We start from the raw sequence: 22,832 nt of genomic DNA on the forward strand, positions 1-22,832 counted from the left end.
GTACGATGCCGATCCTAGATGTAGTAGAGTGTTCTCCAGCTAGATGGCTCAAGTACAGACCTTCACAAACTAGCTGTGCAAGTGGCGTCAGTTTAATTGATACCGCCGGATCGTAGGGTTGGTTTTCTCAGGTGCTGTTTCTTTCCGCCTGCGAACTGATTTCATGGCAGATTTAAAAGAACAAACTAAACTTGAAATTTTGCTTCTCCTGATTGAAAAGTCGGCAACGGATTAGCTTATCAAATGTTTGAACGAGCTTTCAAGACCGATGCTATGAGCCGTACATAAGTTTTTGAGTTGTTTGAGCGCTTTAAACGCGGTAGTATGAATGTTGAAGATCATGCTCGCTCTGAGCGCCCTTCAACGTCTCGAAATGATGAAAACGCTCCCATACACACAACCTTTACTATTAACCGCTAATTGGCCTCTCAGGGGTGGCCAGTCGTTCTTCGACCCTCGTATTCGCCAGACCTAGCCCCCTGTGATCTTTTTCTGTTCCCGAGGATGAAAAAAAATCTGAAAATGAAGCATTTTGATGATGTAGAGGCTGTAAAAACTACTTCGCAACGGGCACTGGACATGGTCAAAGTTAGAGAGTTCCAGGGGAGCTTCTAACAGTGGAAAAAAGGAATAAACAAGTGTATTGCATCAAAGGGTGAACACTTTAAAGGAGATAAAAGAAATTTTGTGAATAAACTTATATATAAATATTTTAGAACAAAAATTCGGTTATTTTTGGGTCCCCCCTTGTATCATGTATTTCTGCTTTAGTCCAGGCTATTGGGCGGTAATTTACTGAATAATTGAACATTGTTGCAACTCAGTTCATCAAACGACCTAATCGAACAAGTGTAAGTGATTTTTTTTCTTCACTTATATCTACAATCGACTTGATATCTACCACAAGTCAGAAAGGTTGCACCTCTAGCACATCCCAGAGAGGTCTGGATATCCAGATCTCTCTTGGATATGATCTTTCTAGGATATTATGGATTTAACACAGATATCCATGAGATATAGGGTGACAAGAAATAACTTGGACACACATGATACATAACATTATAATTTTAAGGCTAATGAAAATATTACGACCAAACTTCAAAATAAATATGAATGCATTATTTCATCGAAGAAAAACTTCCAAACTGGCTACCTTTAGCCTTAATACAGAGCTTTAAACATGTCACAAAATATTGGACTATGGGCGGCAACTCACTTACTGATATTTTACCCCATTCCTTGCATAAGGATTTCTTATGGAATGTTAAAGTTTTATGAGGTTTTGTAGGGGAAGGAGGATTCAACTCCAGCCCCTGCACAAACTGATGCATCTTAAAGAGTAAGGAAAGGTCCACCACAATCCTATGCTCAAGCAGTTAGTATGTTTAAGATGGCTTTTGTAAGAAAAACCTTCCAGTCGGAGACTTTGTCTCGTGATGACATTGAACATTTCAGCTTGTCATCCTAAGAAGGACAAACCTGGTTCTCTATGAGGATCACATGCCAAAAATGCAAAAGGATTCTTAACAAAAATAGTATTAATAAAGTTTTTGGTCTTTTCACTGGTTTTTACGCCTTAAAGCGGCACCTTGATATAATGGGTATCAGTAATGATCCAATTTGCTGTGGTTACCTCTTTAAAGAGGAAACTATTACTCCCATCCTGTGTGATTGTTAAATATTTTCGGCCTATAGGTTTGAACACCTTGGTCATTGTTTGCTTGAACAGTGGGATATTCATGATAATCCTGTTAGGTGTTTGCTGAAATTTGCTTCAGCTACTTATCGGTATTAAGACATCTGTTTGGTTACTGGTACAATAGACCTCTGGTCGCAGTGCTTGGTTCGGTTGAGCCCCCCCCCCCTCCTTTCAGTCACTTCATTTAACAATTACCTAGTTCAGGTACACACATTTGAGAGAGTTGATTGTATACACACAAATAAGTGTATATTTATACATATTTGTGTTAGTACATATGAGGTAGTGAGAAGCAAAGGGATGCAAATGGACATTTTGAAGTTTTGAGAAAAAAACGCGTTTAAAGATCAGATTCTAGGAAGGCTTTCATTGAAATTTTTTTCTAAATCAAGCTGTATATTGGAACCTACCAGGGCTACTAGTACTACATCTTGCCCCAAGATAGAGGAGGGGTTCAACTACCATTTGTACTGGTTATCTCCAAATTTTTAATTTTGCCACTTGCATCCCTTTGCTTCTGACTGCCTCATATGTACACAATTGTGAGTATACGCACATAGTATAGCCCATATTTAAACTGCATGAAGTCTTCTTGCAATTGTTTGTCCTAGATATATAGGGGTATGTGGGGCAACATGAAATGCAGAGCAAAGTGAAATAGTAAAATATTTACTCTGTGTCACCCATCTGGTAATATTTTAACTATATAGTAGTACATGTAATCTATTCCAGTTAGGAAAAAACTACTGCCGAAGATGAAAGCATATAATACAGGCAATTTTCAAAAATTGATAATTCTTACTGTAATATTTTGTTGCAAGTAAATTATTTTTGTTATTATAAAATGATAACGTTATTGTTATTAACATTTTAAATATTAATTGAGACCTTCTAATACTCTGTGAAATATTTATTTAGTTAATATTAAGCTTATTTTTTCAGTTAATTTAAGCTTAAAAAATTCACCATATAAAACTTTTAGCTCATTTAACAATATTCAGAGGTAGCTCAATGGCACTGAAGTTTTAACTAAACACAGATTTTAATGATTAATGTAGCTAAAGTTTATATTTCTGTATATATATATTAAGATGGTCCTTATTTATATGGAAAATTTTTTGGGGAGAATGCAACAAGTGACGCCCCCTAGTTTTGAGACACTATTGTAAAAAGTAACATGTGCAAAATTTGAACTCGATCGGTAAATAATAACAAGTGCCCCAAGGCCGTTGAACTTTAACACTTTTGATAATTTTCTCACAATTCTTCGAGTAATTACTTCGGACAGAGTACATCGTTTCTCCTAGGTTTGCAAAATATTTTTACAGTGAGGTAGCACTAAAATTAATCTTATTAATTACTTTATATCATCTAAAGATTTTACCTTGAATAAGAATAAAATAAGGCTTTAGAAACTTTCCTTAATCGTACACTTTTCTCAATGTATCTCGATAGTATGTATTTTTTCCCAATAGCCTTGGATCGTTTGTAAAATAAATTGCTTTTGTTATTCATATTTGGTAAATTGATTTTGAAATTCTTCGATTAATTGTGCTCCTCTTTCAGTTGTATCATTTACAATTTTGAGCGTTTTAACAATCTCTTTTCCCTTTAAATAGCTTCCTTCATTTTGCCATAAATCAGGATCAAATAGGAAAAATTCTTTTAGTATTTGTAACTTATCAAACAGTTTTATTGACTTGTAACTGATTCCATAAAGAGGAAGACCTTTACTAAGAAAGTATTCCAAATCATAAACTGTTATCTGAAATTTGTTAAAACAGTCACCAGATACATCTTTCTTATCACAAGCATTTTTTGGACTAGTCCTTTCCTATCTTCTAAGTTAATTTCTTCATTCAAAACGGACAAAGCTACTAGTTTATCCCCTAAATACCATAAGTGATTCATGAATTTTCCAATCGCTGCTTCAGCTGCATGTTTGTCATCATTTTGTATGCTGCTAGAATTTCAGACATATTATATTATTTAAAGGAACCTCAATTGGGTTGCTGCGAAAAACCATATCCTCATGTAGCATTTAATTGTAAAACAGCATTTTAGGGCTCTCTTTTCATCTAAGGTCAATTTAAATTGTTTTCTAAAGATATAAATTTTCAAACAATAAATTTCGTTTGCCACCCATCTGGCTCAGGGATAAGCTTCAGATTGCAGAAAACACATCCCTCTAGGAAGGACTTCACCACGAAATATTAGAAGTTATGCGAATTCTCTGTAATCCTAAAGGGAAAGAACTTTCTCAATTTCACTTTTTACGAACAGTAGTATATTGTCCACTTTGTCTTTTAGAATTTAAGTGCTTTGTGTACTTGATTGAAATATTCTAAGTAATATTATAAGTTCTGGATGATGGAGATATTTCCACAACATTTTGATTCACTTAAATAATGGAATATCGGGTCTAGAAGTAAGATAGGCAAAAACTTCTTTAACAGCACACTCTGCAGTACGATTTCAAGTGCATGATGATGGCTATCTAAATGTAATGTATCACCGGTCAGTTTTTGCTCTAAAAAATCGCGTGCACAATTTATACGGTCGGTATTGCAAGACGTTGTATCGAACACTGCAGCTAGAACAGTCGGCAATAAAGAGCAATCATCTAAGATATCATATACAACTGAAAAAAATTCTAAGGCATTCCGAGTAGCTGTTCAATATTAGGCTCTGAAGCTATTATGATAAGTCTATCGGCGTTCTTTTTCCAGTTACGTCTGGATGTAGCTTTGTATCCCAGTGAATAACTACGAAATGTAAATTTAAATGCATGAAATTCGATTTTACCTCTCGAAGATTTTCTCTTGCTCTCTTAAGGGATGTACGATTGATCATAAGGTTATTTGGATTTAAATTTACTGCATCTACATTGGCTGTTAATAAATGAACAGCATCTTTATCTCTAATATGGGATTTATCTAACAGTGATGAAAGGTGGGCAGATATCAATAGTTGTCAAGCTTTTTTGCATTGCGGTAGACCAGCTGCAGAAAAAAAAGGTTCAACAGGTCAGGTTAGATACCCATTTCGGTTTCTAAATCTTGTGAATTGCAAGTATTTGATGATAATAAAGGACTAAGTACTGAAATAGAAGAAAAATAATTTAAAGTATAGATTCTTGCATTATTCCAATCTGAAATTTTTTTCAAATTTATATTTTAGATATGGAAAATACAGTATTTTTTTATGTTAGAGAAATCGAGAATTTTTCGAAACTTATGTATTCAAAATTGCATAAGCATTTAGGTATGTTTATAACTAAAGAACAGCGAATTAAAATATAATTGCCATTACTTATATTTATAGCATTGAAACCTTGCGATCCTATTTACCACATCTATTACATACACAGGGAATTTTGTAAATCAACACTCCCAAAGCTTGGAGGAGGGAATATTTTGTTGTTAAAGATCATTCATTAATGGTTTAGGCCATTCATTAATGCCCTAGAGAATCCTTTGTGTCCATCTTGGTAGAAATAAATGTTCCTGTGCCGCTTGGTTGGAACAAACACAGAAGAGCGCTATGCTTAACCCAAGGCTATTGCTGTACATGTACCATCTGTAACATGAAAAATTTTACAGAATGAAAGTGAGAGAATGGTCGATCTGGAAGTAGCAGCATCTATTGAGGTTGAAAAATTACTTTAAATATTAAACGTTAGAATATTTTTACATAAAAATGAGAAAATCGGCAATTTTTTCTCCGAAACTCAAAGAAGGGGGCCCTAGGGGAACGTGTTAATATTCATGGATTGACTTTGCAAGGATCATTTATTTGTATAATGGAACAAATTGAGGGGGCGTCACGTAAAATATCTGCAACTTCAAAAATAAGGACCACCCTAATATATATATATATATATATATATAAATATATATATATATATATATATATATATATATATATATATATATATATATATATATACAGGTAGTTATCAAAATAATGGAAACACTTGAGATTTATAAAGAATTCTTCTTGGAGGCATTATGAAAACTCTGGACGAGATGCTGGCAAAGGATTTCGATTCCGTATTGATCCGCTCATCAAACCATAATTGGACAAGTCCAGCTGCATGGACAGTTGCATTATCATTGTGGAAAATCCCATCTCTTTCAGGAAACAAAGTTTGCATCATAGGTTGGATCTAGTCAGCTAAAATGTCTCTATACTTGATATAGTGATCCTTCCTTTCAGGGTTATGACTGATTCAGCGAAAAAACACGACATGGCTGCCCATAGTATGACAGATCCCCCTCCATGCTTGACAGTCGGATGGAAAAAATCACAATCATTCGCTTGTGCTGGTGTCCTCCAAACGCGTACCCGTCTTGTAGTACGGAAAAGTGTCAAAGACAATTCATCAGACCATATTACTCTTCTCGTCATTAATCTACCAGGATTTGTGAGTGTGGTACCACTGTAGACGACGTTTAGAATTAACATCTTTTACAAGTGTTTTGGGAATCGCTACTCTGCTATAAATGTTCTGTTTATAATGATACTATCTTGCTGTAATCACTCACACAGGTGAATTAGATGGTGATTGAATTCTGTGGTCACTTTTGCTGCTGTTGTTCACTTTTTAGATATTACAATCCGCTTCAATACCTGCCAGTTTCTTTTACTGAGCTTCTCCTTCTGCCCACTATTTTGTATTGTTGAGCTTGTCTTACCGCTCTCAGTGTATGCTGTCAGGGCTTTAGATACTGTACCTCAAGAACCCCCAAAAGGTTGAGATGTTTCAGTTACACTGTTTCAACTAGACACACTCCAACAATTTAGCCTCTTTTAAAATTTAAGAGGTCCAACATTTCACTCGCCTGAAAAAATCCAAAACTTTCAGGACTTCAATTAAGCCACCATATGCTACCAGAATATATGTATTGCTAATTATATTTAAAAAAAAAAAACATATCTAGGTTTATACTTTATTACGTATAAAGCGCATTCAAAAATGTCACTTTAATTCATATGCGTTTCCATTATTTTGATAAATACCTGTATATAAGTATATAACTACCTGTATATCTGTAAAAAAGAAAACATCTCAGTAGAAAGCGAAGCGTCACAGAACCAGCACTGCAATTGCAAAAGATTTATTTTCAAAAAAATGGAGGCCTGTAGGAGCATCCAATTGTACATATTGATTTAATAAAACAATTTGTTCAACAGATGGATCCCTATAGGGATGCTTTTCACTTTATTTTGCCATCCCTCTTTTTTGAGCATAACTATAAATAGGCACCTTTTGCCACATGCAATGCAATTACATGACTTTTAATTGGAACTACAGACAAAGACAAATATATAAACTAGTTACAATACTATTACAAGACAAATAGATAAACTACGCACAAAACAATTAGATAACCTACACACAAGGCAGTTGGATAAACTGCGCACAAGGCAATGGACAACAACAGCATCTCGTAAATTTTCCACATTTTTATGCTAACTTATCAAAAATGATCTCCTAAATATGAAAATCTATTTCTTTTTATGCACAAAAAATACATTAATTACTTATTAAGCATTGTAATTGCCCCAGAAGCACCCCGAGAAGAAACGACCCCTGATTGGCCTGACATCAGTTGCACCAAAGTACACCACGCCCCTTTCCCTTGCAATACGCTTTTCAATGAGAGTTGAACGCTGTTGCTCCCCTCAATTTCCTTATTTGTTATGTACATTTATTTTGAAACCATTTTCAATCTACAAAGATTATTGTGCAATGGAACAAGAATTCTAGAAAGCTGACATCTATAATTAGTAGAAAATAACGTTACAAACCAGCACTTTTTTTTGGCTGAAATTAGAGATGTATGTGAAAGCTCAGGAGGTGACATTTTTTGGTTTATTTTTTAAGTAAGTGCTTGATAGGACGGGATAATTAATATAAATGAGAAAACAGAGGAGGATGAGCTGTAGAGTTAATAAGTTTGTGGTTTGACTGCCATCAATGGATAATATGCCTCGTGAATGCAATTTTAGCTTCCTTTCAAATAGAATGGTTTTAAAAAATTAAATTTTAAATTTTAGGGCATTTATGAACTGCAAAGTCCCTTTCTATATTGCTGCCAAAACTGAGGACAAAGGATGTAAGAACAAAAATAAATACAATACTGTTTCATTTTGAAATTGTTTTTGTAAACATATGCATTATAATAAATATTTTTTTTTTAATTCTAATTTTCACTAAGCCTCATCAATTTTAAAATAATACTAATAATAATAATAATTTTAAAGAAAAACTAAAATTGAATGAAAATATAACTTTAAGCTTAGATAATTTTAAGGTATTATAATTTTTTGAAACAATTTTAGCACATATTTTGTTGTTCTTAAAATTAATGCAAAATAATAATAACAATAATAATATTTATAAAAATATAAGAAAGGGCCTAAGTTGTGAGAACTTTGAAAAATAAGAACATAGGACATATAAACTATTAAAAATTTTTTTTCATATAAATCAATGTTTAACTGAAATTAAGGATGAAAAAGTCATATATCAGTTATTAAAAGAGCAGGAGTTCTTTTTTATTTTTGAGCATCAAAAATAAAAAAAACAAGTAGGTAAATCACTTTTCATAACAATTGAAATAACTTCTATATTTGATGTATGAAATTAATTGAATTTCTGTCCACATACCTATGCTTTCAAAGCAAGATCAATTCCTTAATTATAATATGTTTCATGTTTATGTGCTGCCTTTTGCGCATCTAAAACAATGATCTCAAGTGACCATTAACCACCCGCAGGTGTGCGATCTCTCAAATTCTTGGAAAGAATCATTCCCCTTTAATCTGTACATTTTTCGCTTTCCTAGGGTAAATTGGGAGAATTCTCAAAAATTTGAACAATAGTGCAAGCAAGCACAGAGAAATACAGAATGTTCTTTCAAAATATACAGTGGATATTTTTCTTTGGAAGTTAAGATATGGTTTGGAAACTGATAACATTCAACCATGTAATGATCACAAAAACCATATTTTCGACAGATAAATAAATACAAGAAATACATAAATATATAAACACCTTAATAAAACACAGGAATATCTATATAAACACCCTAACAAAACACAGAAATACCTAAAGCACCCTACATAAAGCATGCAAACATCGAAGAAAGACGATAAGTAACTGGGAAGCAAGGCACATCCCACGTCATTTCTCAAAGAGTCACATGACTCCCCGTTTCAGCGAAAATCGAAACTAATCTAATTTTAGTTGTAAATGACTTTTAAAATATCATACTGAGATGAAACAAAAAATGTTTTTTGATGTTTTTAGGTCATTCTGAGTGTATTAAAATAAAAAACAAAAAATGCTGTTGTTGTAAATTGGGTAAACTACACAAAAGACAGTTGGGTAAACTACTCACAAGACAGATACCAAAACAGATATTTAGCTCTAATGTGACTTTGGCATACCATATGGAAAATTGACACTGTTTTCATACTGTACAATCTTCTTGAGTAACTGAACCGACTACAGAATTTTTTTTCTTTGATTAAGTATTAAACTTCCAAAAAAGCTGTTATTCATCTTTTTTTAAAGAGTATCTGCATATATATATATATATATATATATATATACATATATATATATATATATATATATACACACACACACATATATATATATATATATATATATATATATATATATATATATATATACAGTGAAACCCCTCTTAACGGACACCCCTCAAAGGTGGACACCCCTCTTATGCGGACAATTTTTTATTCCCCAGTTAAATTGCAAATAACGTTATTAAACCCTCGTATTGCGGACACCTCTCTATTGCGGACAGAAAAAATTGTCCCGTTAGCGTCCGCATTAGAGGGATTTTACTGTACATATATATATATATATATATATATATATATATATATATATATATATATATATATATATATATATATATATATATATATATAAAGTGTTCATACAAGCCGAGGATGTTCTTATGTGAGAAGCTTGAAACCTTGAAGATGTGTACACTTTCTTAACTTACCGGCGGTTTTGCACGTCTTATCACGCCGTAGCAAGATCACGTCGCTAGCGTTTTACACGTATTTTTCTGACACTAAATTTTCGTTGTCAAACGGTCCAAGGCGTAGAATCCTGCTTTTCCTTTCCCCTCTCCTGAGAGCGGCACCCCGGAGCGCAGGGGCCCACCTTCTGTATTCACACATGCAAACAATACCCTTTCATCAGGTTGGGGTTTCAAGGTTCAGTGCATCCTTCTTATCAACGCAAAGATTTCTAAACAAACCTCCTTGCTATTTATTGAAAGCATCTGCTAAAAGCAAAACTTGATTCCAAGAATGAAATATCCACTTCTCTTTCTTCTAAGCTTAAAATTTACATTTAATTAATGATTGTGCTGTAAATGGATGCAACATAATTTAATCGACGACAATGACATTCAATTACATTTCAAATAAATTAATAAATAAAAGCCGTGAGATTTCAAATTGAACGAAAACAAACTAAGTATCCTTTTGGAAATAAATTTATAGCTACGGCTTTATTCGCTACTAACATATAATTTAGGAACTTTAACTGTTATAAAATCACAATGCTGTAAAAAAAAAACCAAAGAGTACACGTAAAAGATCAATTTTCAACTTTTATGTGCACTTACGTCGCGTTTTACGCACATTTAGGCAGATGTTGTACTCAAAACACATTATAAAAAATATAAAAAAAAGGGATATTTTTTCAAATTTATTTACTCTAACTGATTGGCCTTGGGTTTTGGTCGCAAATTTCAATCATTAATATCAGAAACATTTTAAATTCACCGATTCTGTCTAATACTTCAGCTTATAATTATCTTAATCACAAAGAAAAACAAACATTTATCTCTTAGCATACAATTTCAATTCTGTATAAGTAAAAAAAAAAAAAAATAAATAAACAATATATAGTAAGAGCAAAAATTTTGCACAACACCAGGCAGCTATTGTGTTAACATTTATACAAAAAAAAAAAAAAAAACTTCAGTTGTTAGCAAAGAACAATAATAATATTTTTTTATTGTTATTAAAAATGGAAAAGTATATGAAAATGAATAGTTTTCAAAAAAAAAAAATCAAAAATTGAATCGTTTGTAGCTTTTTCTTTTCAATAAAAAATAAAGAGCCTCGGAATTTTTTTCATTAAGAGGGGGAAGAAATTCAGAAGAATGGGACCTGACTCTTAGTAAAGGAAATTTCTATGGAGTTGCTTAAGATCTACAGTATTTTGTAGGAAGATGGAAATGGGGAAATGGTTAAGTGAGAATTTATAACTATTTTTTTATGTAAAAAAAGGAATAATAATAAATAGAGAAAAATAAATAAAGGTTTAAACCGTTTTATAATTAAAATAAAACTTCAGCAGAGCTTAACTATTTGTACTTTATTAAGCAACAAATCCAGAATTTTCATTGATCTCAATTTGCCCAAAGCCTGATATTTATCTCAAATCACTATTTAATCTGTGCGATTGCTTGATACAAGTCATATGATCTTTAAATTCCTTGGAACAACTTAAGCAAAAATAATTATAAAACCTTGATTTTTATAGAAAAATCATCATAATTTATGCTTCATACTAATTAATAAACCTTTTACGGGGATGAAAATTCGTAAAATTATTTTAACAACTTTTTTGCTGCGACTTTTTTTTTACCACTATAATTTAAAAGTATTTCGTTGTTTACTATCTTTTGCTTTAATTGTGTTTTCATAACTTTGATTTGATACCTAGTTCGGTCACTTAGGTCTTAACTACTAGCAGGGGCACTCCGAAATAAAATGAGAGGGGGGGGGGAGAGGTGGATTCTCAAATTTTCGAATGAAGTTCTACTTTTTCCAAATGATAAACACGAGCATGCACATTACATCATACTTACATAACATCTAATGAGAAGCAACATTATGCATCATTAAAAACAATTTTTAAAATTTGAAAGAAGAATCTAAATGTTGCAATCGTGTTTCCACATTTTTCAAATGAGAATTTTTTGGGGAGGTTACACTGTCCTTCTGAGCCTCTCATCGAGGCGCCCCATACTAGATCCCATGTGATTGTCAGTGTTTCTTTAATAATAGCTGTGTTAAATACGCCATAAATCAGTGAATGTTGGATTTAGTATTTGTTTTCCGATTTTCAAACGGGATCCTAGACAGTCCCGATTTTCATTCAAAAATCCAGTGTCCCGGCCAGTTTACTTCACGTCTCGGTAAAATATAAGTTTCATTACAGATGACTAAAAAATATAAAAATAATTAACCGTGAAGGATTATTTAAAATAATAAATTTTTCATTTCTGTACCTCGTAGCCAGACTGACGTAAGTCCAAAAATTTGAATTTTCTGTTTATTACTGCTAGGGTTCGCCGATATATATCCGATATTTGTTCTGAAAATATCATGATATTGATATTTTCGATATTTATTTTTCCAACTACGGTATTTTCAGTATAAAAATTATATTAATCATAGTAATATAGCTCATTTATTATTAAAAATACCTAAAAAGTTATGCACTATAGTTTTATGATGTATTATTACACATTAATATAACAAAATAATGTATTTTTTTTATTCATAAAATTATTAGTAATGTAACAATTTTAATGCATATTAAAAGTACCTAATTAAATGTTAACCATTGGTTGGAACAAAAGAAAATGTCTTATGACTATGCCCCTGACTGTTGCATATTGTTTTTTTTCTGAATCATATAACTGTGTAAAAGTAGCTAACAGAAGACAAATGAGTAGAACAGCTAACGCTATATTAACTCTATTAAAATCGACTAAAATGTAAAATGGAATATTAGATATGAATAATTAAAGAAACCTTAATTTTAAGTCTGCACATTATAATAATAAATAAGAGTGATTTGAGGATGCATTTACTATTTTGAAGACATTAGCTTGCGTTGATTGAAAATATCGGATATTTTACATATTTTCGAAAATTGCACTCACATGACATATTTTTTCTCTCCTGTAAAGTAGCGTATGTGAATCACGTTAGTTTAGCTCTGAGGTACAGATTTGTAATTTATGAGCTATAAAATTACTATCGGATTTGCTTGTAAGGAATTTTACAAAAAGATTTAAAACAAAAAAGACTTTCTAAAAAAGTCCTAGCCAATCCAATAAACAAGTAAATATTGTTCAAAATTCAATTCCTCATTTCCTGCTGAAGTAACTTCAAAAGATTAACGTTTACAAAATAAATTGTTTAAATGTATCTGCTTGCGTCATGTATCATTTATTATTCCTGGTTTAGGCTGATAATTAGTAATCATTTATCCATAGCATTGAGCTTCTAAAACACTCTGAAAACCAGCCGGGGTGTGTACCTTTTGAAATACCCACGGTGGGGGGGGGGGGGGGGTCCTGGTTGAACATTTCGGAAATAAGGCAAGCCTAGGTATACCGCTATTACGATCACTTAGTCTCAAATATGGCGAGATTCGAAACATAAAAATGCACAAATAAAGAAAAAAATATACATATACAAACATAGTATGTAAAAAGTATGCATAGATGTATAAATTTGCAGTGCTTTTTTCCCCCAGCGTTAAAAGAAAAACAACGAATTGCTGTTGCGCGGAAGGGGGGAGGGAATTCCTTTATTGCTTTTTATTATTACGTATCATTTCAGGTTATGCAAAACATTACAATCATAACTAAATGCATTTAGCTATATCATATTGAAATAACTTGTTCCAAATATTGTTTTATAAATGTTGAATATGAGTAGTTAAATTCAATAATAAAATATGTGAATAGTAATTTAGAGCAGTAGTAGGAGATAGCAATTCCAGAGATTTAAAATCTAGATTATTACTTCATAAATATTACAGAAAGTTGTGATTAGTAAAACACGACTGGCTGAAAGGAATTCAACTCGTTTGCTACACGTGTTGAGGAGAGAAATGGGCGCGACGGACCTTGACAGCATGTCTGGAGGAGTTCCACTCTTCCCTGCGACACGCGTTGAAAAGAAAGGGGTTGAGCTTTGACAGCACGTCCTGGTCAAAAGGGATTAAGTGCTTTTTATCTCCTTCCGAAAGGGGGAGGGAATTTCAAGATAAAAAGTATTGACCATTTCGAGCAGATAGCCATGTTCCCAAGGTGACCTTTTCCAGGTGAAATTCCGCTCGTATGTCAAACCGCCAGAGAGTTAAAAACTTATTTAAAAAAGATCGTTTTTGTTATCCTTTACCTGAGAGGATGCAGCTTCTAACGCTTCTTGCACTTTTCTCAGCATATCAATGGGAAAATTGAAATGATTTCTCACTTCTCCGTTATGTCTCCTTTTACTAAATCCTAAATAGTATGCATGTCTGAATTCATTTACCTCTGCTACGTAACCTTTTTCGCAAGTTCACTACAAAAGGCGGTATGTCCTCCTGAAACAAAGACTTCACAAAGCAGTAAATAATGGGAGAGCATTAGTCTTTATGTTATTTAATTTGAATTTAAATATCTGATTACATTATTGATATGAGTAACATACACCTCCCTAACCGCTTCATCATCTAGGTTTAGATTCAACTTGGGTTTATTCACTTGTCCTCTTGGAGTACTTTTGGGCTCTGCGATTTTGGAGCAAGTAAGGAAGAGTAGAACCATCGGTTTGAAAAATGTCATCTACTGTTTGATTCCTGTATAAAACAATTAAAAATTAGCTCTTTTGCTTTACTCATATGTTTAATAAAACATTTTGTTTTTTGATGAAACACAAATATCAGTGTGCATTTAAGACTTACTAAATAAACCATCAGAGACAGAAAAAACTTTTTAAAAAAAAAATTTTTTTTTTGATAAAAAGCGAAAGAATCAAACCAAATACTTTAATATTTTTATGACGGTTTGCTAAGTTTAGCACACAAAAAATATGAAAGCTACTTACCCATTCAGAATGATGTGCGATTTCTGCTCTGCTTTCCGGACATTTTTATTTCAAGTAATCCAAATGGGCGAGATGCACAAGTGAAAACACTAACACAGTTTGTACAAAAAGTTGTCATAACAGGGTTCCCACACCTCTATCAAAACAAAAAATAAGGACTTTTAAAAATAAATTAAGGAGCTCAAAAATATCCAACACGAACATGATTTAGCTTTTAAACATTTTTAGCAGAAAAATAACGCTTTAAGCATTCATCACTTGAATGCAAAGCCAGAATTTAAAAAAAAATCAAAAATTAGTTCACAAAATAAAACAAACAGATATTAAAAACTCAAAAAAAGCATGATCTGAACTTTCTTCTTTTTCACAATAATTCAAAGAGGCAATTTTAAATTGATTTCTGTACATTTAAATGTTAACTTCGAGTGCAAGATGTACCAGTATTTTGATGCAACATCATACAGAGAAAAGTGCATCATGCAGTCCCGAAAATATGGTATATATACACACAAAGTTTGTGCAAGGAAGAAAAACATGCTGAAATGGATTTCTCAAAATGACAAAGAGTTCTAATTTAATACTTACTTTAGTAGTTTAGTTTTTAGTATGATTAAAGTACAGTCGACTCCCGCTACAATGAGATTCGACTTACTCGAAATGTCTATAAGGCGAATTTTTTACGAGCAATGAATTTTATAGCTAAAGCGAATTTCTTGCTAGCAACAGGAAAATATCTAGAACAGAATAGTGGTTCTAAGTGTCGGCTTCATTATTGACTATGTATTAATATTGGCTTCGTGAATGTACTTTCATCTTTTTAGCATCACTGACAGCGCAAGTTGTCATAACCCACACACTGCACTAGTCTAAACATTGCTTTGTTGGTGTGTATGAATATGAATAACCACTCCACATTTTTCATTTATTTATTCTAATTTATGAACATAGGAACAAAAAGCGAAAGATTACAACAATTTAAGGAAAAGTAATGATACGCTTGAGCAACTAAAAATGGATCTTAGGTAGCACGACAATTATGTATGAGTGAATCTTTCATAAGTGCAATTAAAATTCAAGAAAAGGCAATCCATATAAGTTCAGAACTTAAGCTCGCAGAGTAGTATCTAAGCAAAATGTAAACAGTACGAAAATGGAAGCTGCTCTTGTATTATGGACTCTAGAGATCCTGAAAGAGGGGTTTTACATCATAGATGGAAACATTATAAAAGTAAATAAAAGCTACTGTATTAAAAAATATTTTAGGGTAACAATCTGATTGCGTAGCATAAATCATCATTTCCAATTTTTAAGTTATATATAAATGTAACTATAAGTGTATCTACTACTTTTATAGTGCAGTGCTTTATCACTACGTGTACTGCATGTAGGGATGTGGATCGGGTAAATACCGAGTGGGTAGGTAAATATTTTTTGGGTATTTACCCAAGGCCTGGGTAAATACCCAAAAAATATCTGCTGAAGAAAAATTAATTGCATTTTTAAAATCAATATTAAAATATGTCTGTATCATTAAAAAAACAAGTTTTAAATGTATTATATATTAAATTAACCAAATAACGATTTTATTAATGCAAATTCAGTTTACATCAGATTTTTAGAAAATATGGCAGAGAAGTCCTTTGATGCTCAAGAATTGACATTGGGCAGTTTTCGTTTGCAATCGGAACCCCCCTCCCCCTCCAACAGGGGGTTTCCTTTTTCGACTCCATAGCTTTTGTTGGATCTTTTCCAAATTTGGCACAGCAGTTCTTTCATGCTTAGAAACTGTCATAGGGAGTTTTTCGCCTACCTCTGAGGGAGGGGGTGAGAAAAAAACCCCATGCAGGTTTTTCTTATGCAAATAAAGTTTACGTTGCATTTTTGCAAAATTTTGCATAGAGGTCCCTTGATACTCAAGAATTCACATATAGGGCAGTTTTCGTTTGCAATCGGACCTCCGCCCCTCCCACCGGGGGTCTCCTTTTACGAATCCAAATTTCGTCGCATCTTTGCCAAATTTGGATCAGTGATTCTCTCATGCTTAGGAATTTTCATACAGAGTTTTTCACCTACCGTTGAGGGGGGGGGGCGAAAACTCCAACGGAGGTTTTCCTTATGCAAATCCAGTTTACGTCGGAGTTTTGCAAAAATTTTGCAGACACGTCCTTTTATGCTCAAGAATTTACTTAGGGTAGTTTTCGTTCGCAATGGGGGCCACCCCCATTTCTTAAATACAAATCCAGTTTTCGCCGGATCTTTGTCAAATTTGGCACAGTGGTTCTTTGATGGTCAGGAATTGTCATAGGGGTTTTCGCCTATCTATGAGGAAAGGGGGGAGGGAGCGAATACATCCCACGAGGGGTTTTTCTTATGCAAATCCAGTTTTCATCAGATTTTTTTTCAAACATGGCGCAGCGGTCCTTTGATGCTCAGGAATTCACATAAGTTTTTCTCATCAAAATGGGGTGTATGGGGACCATTTTGGGGGGTTTCGCCAGAAAATGATGTCTAAATTTGAATGCAGTCATAAAATTGTTCTTTCTACACATTGACGGGAAATGTTTGTGCTATTTCCCCCTTCCCCCTTCTTTTTCAAACCTGATAGTTAAACATGTGTCACAAGACGAAACTTTTATTTTCGAGGTAGGTAGACCGTGCAACGTTGGGTAATGCAGCTAGTGACGATATAAATCAAAAGTATATTTCATGGTTCTGTGGGTTTAATGGGTGTATGGTGTGATAGTTTCCAAAATTTAAAGCTGCATTCTTCAAAGAGATTTATTATTAGTATTTTACTTAATGTTACTCAACTAAGAAGTAAAATGTCTTAAAGCCAGAGTTATTAAATGACTAAAAATAAACTATTTAAGGCGTCAATATGAAATAGTTTAAAGTACATTCAAATTATTAAGAGTGCTCAAATTGAAAGATTTAAGCAAGATATTGAATTGAATATTTAAAACTGTTTAATTGCGAAGCACTTTTGTCATGCATTGAACTATACCATTTGCACGCCCTCCTCCCCTCACCCCTCTCCAGGAAAGTTTTGAATTAGAGAAATAATTGTATTTATTATATTTGGAAATGTTTTTTGTTGTTTTTTGAGTCTTTGCATCCCCCCCCCCCCCCCCAAGAACATAGCAATACATCAAAAATATCGATACTGAGAGAGCGATATAACGCAGTATTAAAATTCTGATATCATCCAATCCTACTACACATACGCCGTATACTCTCAAACATTTTTTAGACATATAGCGTACACTCTCAAGCTTCAAAAATTTTCATATTATGACATAATATGCATTTGATCGCAAACACATATTGTGCATTTCTGATTACTGGGAGTATACCCTCAGAAACATTGATGGGAACATCACTAAACACTATAGTGATTCTGTGTTCCTTGTGCTATCATGTGCCTTCATAACCTCTCAAACTTCTCCATGTAGATGCAGTTCTACATCAGTTAAGAGTTTTTAATGTACATATTTATGAGCACTATTTAATACTTAACGCGGTAGTATAGTTGAACTTCTCATTTCTGTTTAGGGTTTGTTTGTTTTTATTATTTTGACAATGACAATATATCTCTTAACCTAAATATTACGACCTACTTTGGCCCAGCATAAAAACTTGAAAAGTCTGCCAGAGAGATTTGGAAAAGTAAAGAATAGCTAAAATTGAGACTCTAAACAGGAAAAACACAAAAAAAAACTTGAAGTTCTCGGCAACACATAAAGAGAGAGTTTACAGACTTGATTCATCAGGGCTCAGTTACATGGCTTTCATTGAGGAACAAGAAGAGGAATTAAAAGTTGCAGGAGGTTTAAAAAAAGGCTTACCCAGTTGCATCTACTTCTTACAAATATTGTTACGTTTGTTGGAAAGTTTACTTAATTTTATTATTGTAGAATGGAAGTAGCTGAGTTTTAAAAAGATAGCTGTTCATGTGAGAGAAGAAGAAGCGAATGATGAGAGCAAAATGGAATGCATCAAAAAGTTTTGGAAGTGACCGAAAATTAAGGATCCTTTGTTTTATGAATGGAGTTATCTATTTAGAGTTATGTTATGAAATTATTCAACCACCAAAACTGATGAAAAGATGACTGTTCTCCATTTGTAATCTCTGAAACAATAACTAGGTATGTACACACACATTTAAAAAAAATAATAATTTTCTTTCAAAGAAATATGCGTGACTCAAACTTCTTGAAAAATGTATTTTTCTTTCAAATAAATATTTTCCCCTATGAGCATACGTCTTTCTTTGGCTCTAATTAGTTCTACAATGATTTTAAATAGGGAACACCATTCCGGGCCAAAGTAATCTAAACGTAAGGGTAACATTGTCCCAAACAAAAAACAATAATAAAGGGTAAAAATACTTGGAAATAAACTGATCACTATTGAAAAATTAAATTAAGAGATCTCTAGATGCGTAAAACAAGTTTCCACAGCTTGAAAATATGAATAGTTAAGAGAATTATTGTGTGTGATAAAAGAATGAGAAAAGTTCCAAAATCTGAGCCAAAGTTGCCCGTGTTTACAGTAACATACTGCCAATTTGAACAATTCATAATTTTAGGCACTTGATAAGAAATAAAATTGGAGCCACTTTGAGAAGGATTTTCAAAGACTTATCTATTTATTTTCAAGGACTGTAGAACAATTAGAATTATTTAACACACTTCATTATTCCTTTCCAGTCTCTGATGTTATAGTACTTGATTGTAAATTTTTAGTCCTGTTCTAACTTTGTAGGAAACAGCTATTTGAAATGTAAAATAAAAAAGAAACTATTGATTTCTCATGACAACAACTTTGCAAGTGGGGCAGAAAACGAAAAGGAATAGAAGTAGTGTATTTTTTTTCTGTGCTAAAAAGATTGACAATATGCAGATGAAGTAAGCTAACAGCAAGAAATAACAGAAGAATTTCAAAATATAGCAGTCCCTCGCTACTTCGCGCTTCAACTTTCACGGCTTCACTACAACGCCGTTTTTTCTGTTTTTTTTTTTTTCAAATAGTTTCTCGCCTTTTTTATGCGCTCATGTAAACTTTTCATACAAAAGAATAACAAAGTATGTCTTTAAGTAAGGTAAGATTTTCTGAGGGTCTGCAGTTGTACTAGTTGCGGGAGTGGAGGTATAAAATAGCTGAAAGAAAGTGTAGGGAACTGCTATCTCATTTCAACCATTAAACACTAAATGGAAAGTATAAATCACAGTATTAACTGGGAGATAAATGCATCTATAAATGGTGTTCAGCAATATACTAGCTTGTTACGTTGTATGCGTAATACCTTCAATGAGGTTAAATGAAGAGGAAGAACGGGGGCACATATGGTCGCTAACTGGCAATAATTCATCATCGAACAAGTTGAGCTGTTTTCATAGATTTGTAGTAGTGTGTAAGAACTGCTTGTGAGTGTGTAGTTTATTTCCCAATAATTTTAACAATGTGATACCTATTACGTCTAATGTATCTCCTTTTCTCATATTTTGTGCAATATATCAAGTACAGTCGAGTCCCGACTTACGCAAGAGATGCGTTCCAAGACTCCTCCCGTAAGTCGAAATTTCGCGTTGTGTAAAAATGTATGCATACAAATTTTTTAAAGCATACCAAATACTTTTAGACATTTATAAACACCCCTCTAACTACTCTAAAGCATTCCTTAACCATACACTACAGTTTCTTGCAAAAAAAAATAAATTTTTACTGCATTAAAAAAAATAAATAACTGTTATTCAGCATGAAATATTTTAAAATGCACAAAATGAATGACCAATGGGAATGAAAGACACAAAATGAAACACGGTACGCACAGCATGTAGTAAAATCAAAATGATGCACTATAATAGTACGGTAGATACAGCAACAATATTTGAGAGTTAAAAAAGAAAGATAGGGATTTATGCTCCATGATCAGATCATTATTTTTATTTAATATATTTTTTAATATGGTTGCTTCGCCTTTTCTTTTATAAAGTTTCAATTTGTGGCAACATCTCATCCTGATCCCTTTATTAATCCTCTGTTACAAGAGCAGTTCCATTTTCATAATATTTACCTTGGTTAACTGCTCTCCAAGCTTCAATATTGAAACTAAGTTATGAACTTTTAAGGATATCTTTTTGTTTTGACTTTTAATTGTATGCATGGAAGATTAACTCATACTTATTGTCCTGCTACCGTCCACTTTTTGTAGTTGTTCAAGCATATCGAAAACCTTAGCCTTTTTTTAAAATTTTATCAGAAACTTTCTTTTTCTTCAGACCTTCACAAACTTTAGATGAAGGTGAGAATATATTTCACCAACTTTTATATTTAGAATGAAATAAAAAGTGAGTGGTTATTTGATGCACTAGACTAGTTTGTTGCGGGAACTTTGGCTGTCAATGATGCTTAAAAGGATGTAATAACATTCACGAAATCAATATTTAGTTTCCAATAACGGAACTGATACTTCCTTCCAAAAAATTTTGTGTTGATGTTGAAAAATTCGGGTTAGCTCTAAAATCCGTTAGACGTGCGTTATAGACATTTCGCATAAGTCGAATTGCGTTGTAGCGGGAGTCGACTGTAATACAAATGTAATGGTGGCAAAGGGGGCTGTTTCATGTTAAGGGGCTCTAACGATGTTAAAAACCTCTTCAAATTTTCGTAAGTTTTATGCGCTCTAATTAGGAAAGGATTTGGTTTATAAAAACAGAACCCTACTTTGCGGAAATTCAGTTATTGCAGTTAAGTCTGGAACTTAAGTATGGAAATTTATTTTTTCAAGTATACTTTTGTTTCTTTTTTTTTTTTTTGTGGAAAAAAATCATGCTGATTTCTGGGAGTTTGGGGCGCTTTCAAAGCAAGGGCCCTAAGCTATAGCTTGCTTAGCTTGTATGTAAACCGAGGCCTTGTTGCAAATGTTTTGGAAGAACTTCTCACAGAAGAAAGAACAATTAAATACCAAAAAGATGAAGATGCTGAAACTCCAAGCACTTCACTTTTCAAGTTGAAGGTTGTAGCAAAGAGTAATCCAATGAAAAGAAAACTGAGAAATTTTAAGAGTAAACACAAAACTGCCAAAATTTAAACATGAAAAATAGGAATGAATTTAATGGTGAAAGTTTGAATGTAAAATGGATTTTAAAGAGTACCTATGAATTTCTTAAATTGAGCCAGTACAGGACCAAAATTTGGAGTTTGGAAATCTGGCAAGGCCCAAACTTCAGATATAAAAATTATTATTATTATATTTTTGAAGTAAAAAATTAAAAATGCTGCAACTTTTAGGTTTTCAAAATGAAATAAAAGAGGTATCAGTTTGTTTCCTCTTATAAGTGATAAGAAAATATTCTTGCATGAGTTAAAATTTAAGAAGTTGAAGTTCAGGAAAGAAATTGGGAATGTTTCGCTGTATTTTTTGGAGAAGGAGAAAGAAATAATCGTGTTTTAAAAATACTAGAATGTATACGATTTTCATACTCATGTATGAAAAGGTTTTGTTTTTTCGATCCAAATTCTTTTACTACAGGGATTTTTCCTGAAATTCTTATCACTAAAAAACCCCCGTTTTAATGAATTTTTTGTGTTGATGAAAATTTGACAGATATTTACTTCATTGGGGAATTTGAGAGAAACCATTGAAATTCGGGAGTCTCCAGAACGAATCGAGAAAATGTCACATTTAAAATGGCAGGTATGAGATTTTAAAAGTGGCATATTGCCTCCCAGGGCTGGAGCCACAGAAAAGCTAAGGGTAAACCTGAAAATGTAAATTCTACAGCTGAAGATGATATCTATGCTAAAATGTTTTGCAGAATACTTACTTCACACATTCAGGCAAAAGCATAAATGTTAAAATCTGGATTTCATACTGGATCCTGGATAGTGAATACATGGCCCTTTTCTGTAAGAGTAGAACCCTATTTTCAGAAATTTACCAAGTAGAGAATCTGCAAATAGAAGTAATAATAGCTGTGAATTAATACAATACACATAAAATCATACAGATCACATCTGTAACAAAATTCACACCCACAATGCAAGGTTGAAGTTTAATTTTTCAAAACGAAAAGAAGAAATGACATGGCAAAAAAAAAAAAAAAAAAAAAAATTTTTAGGTTGACAGCAGGGTTGGCAAGGTTCTGGACACTACGTTAAAAACCACAGTAAATAC

General features: G+C 32.8%; 1 long non-coding RNA gene across 1 annotated transcript; it reads right to left on the minus strand.

The window, feature by feature from the left end:
• Nucleotides 1–14,285: 14,285 nt before the first annotated feature.
• Nucleotides 14,286–22,587, minus strand: LOC129231559 (uncharacterized). Its single transcript, XR_008581270.1, has 3 exons — nt 22,483–22,587; nt 14,654–14,789; nt 14,286–14,405 (listed from the first exon to the last, which is right to left on the minus strand). It is a non-coding gene; the product is annotated as an uncharacterized LOC129231559 (long non-coding RNA).
• Between the last annotated feature and the right edge of the window lie 245 nt (nt 22,588–22,832).

This window comes from Uloborus diversus, chromosome 10, assembly GCF_026930045.1.
Source record: "Uloborus diversus isolate 005 chromosome 10, Udiv.v.3.1, whole genome shotgun sequence".
Lineage (NCBI taxonomy): Eukaryota > Metazoa > Arthropoda > Arachnida > Araneae > Uloboridae > Uloborus > Uloborus diversus.